The following is a 4,982-nucleotide window of genomic DNA, read 5'->3' as shown; positions in this document are numbered from 1 at the left end:
ACTCCAGCATGCCCAGAGTTTCAGAATTTTAAAGTGTCTGTTTGTGGTAAGGGGGAAGCATCCTGACCTCTGGCCTACACAGGGTGAGCCTATCCTGGTTACATGCTGGGTTGACCTTTAAGCCTATTAACTATGGGCCAGCACCTCCTCTCCACCACCTACCTTCTGTTTTGGAAGGAGTTCCGTGGTGGGACAGGTTCCCAGCTTGGTCTCAAGGATGGCCCACGTCGGTCCTGGCCCTAAACCACTGTCATGGGCAGTGGAACATGACTCTCTGGCTCCCCGGAAGTCTACCTTGTCCCAGAGTGAATTTATGACAGCTGAGCCCAACAGCAGTGCCAGTAAATGCTGCTGAGTCACTTGGCCTCAGAGACAGCTAAGAGTCCCCGGGCACTCCCTGTGTATAGTCGCCTCACTGAGCACTCACAAAGACCCTTCTGCAAACGCAGAGGCCTGACGGACGTGGGGACCACTATAGGACCTCATGTGACCCAGGTCACTGACCCTGGAATGGAGCCAGCCACCCTAATTCTGAAGAGGGGTCTCCCCTGCCTGAGCCCACAAGCTGCTGGGTAGCGTCCCGTCTAGGCAAACCCACCCCAGAACATGGCTTCCAGGTGGCATGCAGCTCTGGGCAGTGGGGAACCTACAGGCCAGGCTGACCTGCAAACTGGCCTCAGGCCTGCCATGGGCCTGGGGTTGGGTCAGGGCCTCCTTCAGAGGCACCAGGGGCAGCTCTATTCTTAGTGGGATTCCCACAGGTCCCCACAACACCCACAGCATGGTGGCAGGGTAGCAGGAGGCTGTGTCTTCCCTCCACCCTTGCTACTCAAGGCGTGGTCCACAGCCAAAGCCCCTGGGTTGGGCCCCAACAGAGACCTCAGGAGTCAGAATCCACATTTACCAAGATCCACCATAATCTACGTGGATCTCTAATCTCTAAAGTTTGAGAATCCCTGACTTTGACTTGGCTTCTCCATAGCCACAGCTGTTCCAAGTTCTGCCTCCTCAGAGGGGATTTCTGAGAGGAGCTGAATGCTTGTTTACGCACCTGCATTTCATTGAAATATAAGTTCCTTCAAGTTCCCAGCACCAGTACCCAGACCGTGCTGGCACATTGGAAGTGCCTATTCAGTGCTTGCTGGATAAATGAAAGGACTGTGTCTCAAAGTAGGCTCGCAGTGAGCCTTGGTCAAATCCATTTCTAGTCTTTCTATCAGGCAATGGTACAAAGAGACAAAATGACATGTGAGGGAAAAGAGATGAGCTGGCCCTGCCACAGCACGCTAGGATTTGCTCTTTTCAGAGATAGCCAGAAAGGCGGAGGCCCAGAGACACATCTTCCCCACCCCCACCATTCTCTCTTTCCCTGACACACACGCCCCCTGCCCTGATGCATCTCAGACTCTCCTCTTCATTGGTCTTAACACAGCTAAGGACTGAGATCTCTCAGTCACTTCTTCGCCAACTAAATTCCTTCATTTTGGCTCAGTGCCTGTAGCTCTGTGGTCATGGTGCCAGCCACATACAATGGGGTTGGCAGGTTCGAACCCAGCCCAGGCCTACTAAACAACAACAACTGTAACAAGAGCGTGGCAGGTGCCTATAGCCCCAGATACTTGGGAGGCTGAGGCAAGAGAATTGCTTAAACCCAAGAGTTAGAAGTTTCTGTGAGCTGTGATGCCCTGGCACTCTACCGAGGGTGACATAGTGAGACTCTGGCTCAAATAATAATAATAATAATAATTCCTTCATTTAAGAATCCTCTGGGTGACGTTCCAGCAGCCAATGATTTTTCTAGACCTCCTCATCTTTAAACAAACACCAAAAATATAAGGAATTCCAATGCACTGAAAGAGACATGAACCTCAACAAACAGAAGAACCAATACATTTGGTAGGTGAGGTAATACAATAAACATATGAAAAAGGTAAAATACCCGTAGTTTACATTTCCAGAGAAATTCAAGAGGATATCTATTTTTTAAAAAAAGGCTGGTGGGGAAATGAAACATGCTAAGTTTTGAAAATTGCAAACAAATTCTGGGAACATTAATTAGTTGGTTGAATAATAAAAGTGTTACACTGACCTGGAAGTTCATCGCAAAGGGGTTTCTCAGAACACAGAGAAAAAGGATGGGGAAATGAAAAACATGAAGTTTGAGTGAAGGTTTTCAACATCTGCCTAAATTAGAGAAAACTTTGAATTTAGGGCTTGAAGTAACAGAAAAAATAAGAAAAGAAAATATCTCTGAGCTGAAGAAGGATGAAATGTTTAGATTGCAATGTCCCAGTAATTATTGAGTAGATATAATGAAAAATTGACACACACCTGGTGAAATGTTTAAACCCCAAGAATAGAGGTGGAGTTGTACATGAAGTTCTTGCCGTGACTTCTGCAATTTATAGGTGACCTTGGTCTTTATTTTAATCAGCAAATCTTTATTGAGGACCTGGCCACTCAGCTAGTTACTACAGATGTAAAGATGAATAAAACAGACATGGACTCTGACCTTGCAAAGTGTAGTCTGGAGGGGAACGGACCAGAAAACAGACAAACACAGCAGTTAAGAAAAGCTCTATAGCCAGACTACCCGGATTTGAATCTGGTTCTACCTCAGTGACCTTGGGCAAGTGAGTTAATCTCTCTGTGCTTCAGTTTCCTTCAATGTAAAATGTGTAATAGTGGTATCTATCGTATAGATTGTTTTGTGGCTAAGTAAAGCACTTGGGCACCGACTGCACAAGTAAACATAAGCACTACTGGTACAGATTTGACAAGCACAGAAAGATGGTGAAATGCTAAAGAGCTGGGACATGCGAGTATAAAGGAGGTGCCTGACCATCCTCGAGGGGTCCAGGGAGTTGCCTGGCCAGGCCTTGGCATGACCTTGCTAAGAGAAGCTAACAGACCCAGGCTCACGGGAGCTGGTACAGATGCTGCCTCCATGGGACCCAGGCTCTGCTGTCCACTCGGCGCATGTGAGGCACATTAGGCTGCTGCCTGGGGTCCATGCCTTGTCACTCCCTATTTGGGTGACACTGACGAGGACTGCAGTGTCGCCAGTGCCTGAAGGAAGCTGCCCCAGCACACTAGATATTTCGTATTTTATTAGCTGTTTCTGTTCATCTGCAACCTGATTTCTCTTCAGCACATCAGCCTTCCTCAGCCCCCAAGGCCATGGTCAGGGCCAATCTGTGGGCAGAGAGGGCCCCAACAGATCAAGGGAATGGGACATGGAGGCTGTTCTGTCCTTCTGAAAGGGCAGCTGGGGAGGTGGCTGTGAGATGGGCTGGGACAGGGGTTCAGGCTGTGCTCCCTCCCTGGGACCAGCCTTCAGGGACCCAGGTTGGGGGGCACCCTGAAGGTGAGCAGGGAGGTCTAAACGTAGGTGTCCAGGAGGCCCCAGGAGAAGGACAAAAATGGGTTCCCCTGATGAATCTCTTCTTCCCCTGAAGGCTTCTGCTTCCGGACATTCTCCTGCTTCCGGAACGATGAATACAAAAGGCAAATGCCCCTATGGAAAAGGTAGGGGTGTGGTCAGGGACTTGTACCCAGGCTTTAAGGCTCCAAGCCAGCACAGGGCCAGGTGGCTGGTGAACCCAAGTGCCAGGTGAGTCCCATATGGCATGAATGACACCTGAAGTCACTGAGGCACTGGGCCACTGATTGCAGCTCCTCAGGCCGGGCTCCCTGAGGGGGTGGGGGGGCCTCCTGCTATCCATAGCATGGGCAGACAGGAACCTGGAGCCTCCAGGAGACTGAGGATGGGACATCCCAGCCCCGAGGGACTCTGGCACCGCTGGGCTTTCTCTGCAGCCAGCAAAGAAAAGCCCCTTGCCCTGGACTGTGTCACCAGGACCTTGTCCCTATGTTTCCCATCTTCAGCCCCTTCTCCCCTAGGGCCTCACTCACCATCCTCTGCATCCTGGGTGGTGTTAGGCAGGCAAGGCCTTCAGTCCCAGGGAGAAGGAGGCCAGGCCCCCAGCTTGCAGTGCGGGAAGGACTCAGGGACAGCAGCCGATGGGGAGGGAGGGAGGTGAAGTGCTCTCCAGGGACCCTCAGATCTTCAGAACCAGGCAAGATGCTCCCCTAGCAAGCGTATATCTGGCCCACTCCCCCGTCACTGTTGTCATCCTGAAAAGAGATGGGAACGTTCTCCAAATGCCCCTTCTGGGAGGACAGCCTAGCTGTGACTGTTTCACACCCCAGTGACCAGTACTCCCTCAACTCTGCCCTGAAAGAACAATGTCAGCCACACTCCATGCTGCTGGCTTCCCCCAACCTGGAGACACCAGCCAAGAGAGCAGCCCAGGACAGGATTTCCACCCCGGGGACTCTGGTCTCTTTGGTCCCCACACATCAGGGGCCCAGGTCAGTGCTGTAGTGCCCGTGTACCTCAGCATAGGCACATTGGATGGCGCTGCACAGGGGCACCACAGCCCTAAGGCTCTGAGGCAGCCAGCACCGGGTGGGCTGAGGCCTTTGAAAAGGCTACATGGGGACAAAATCGCAGTGCTGACACTGTGCCGCTGAGCTCGAGGGCTGAGCTGCTGGGACCACAGTGGGTGCTCACACACGGATCCCACAGCCTGCCAGTGGGGTTCAAAGCCTGGCTCTGTCACTCTCAGGCTGGCTGGCCTCAGGGAAGTTATTAATAGCTAATCTCTCTATGCCTCAGTTTCCTCCTCTGTAAAACAGGGTTGTGGACTGATCTCATAGAGTACAAAGATGAAATGAGGTGGTATATACTTAATAAATTAAGACGTGTTCCAAGTTTCCAAAATCCTCCAGACCCCGGTTCAAGGCATCAGGACAACCCAAGAATAAGACACAGGAATAAAATAATGAGTGTCTGACCCAGCAGGTGATAATTGTCCTGCCTCAGAGCAGCGTTTTCCAAACTTCTGCCTTTTACAGCCTTGCTGGCTTCTGTCAGATCACTCATGCTATTATTTAATTCATGGTTTTCTTTCAGTGAA

The sequence above is a fragment of the Nycticebus coucang genome, chromosome 14 (assembly GCF_027406575.1).
Source record: "Nycticebus coucang isolate mNycCou1 chromosome 14, mNycCou1.pri, whole genome shotgun sequence".
Taxonomy (NCBI): Eukaryota; Metazoa; Chordata; class Mammalia; order Primates; family Lorisidae; genus Nycticebus; species Nycticebus coucang.
The sequence above is the reverse complement of the archived record's forward strand: the minus strand, read 5'-3'. Positions refer to the sequence as shown.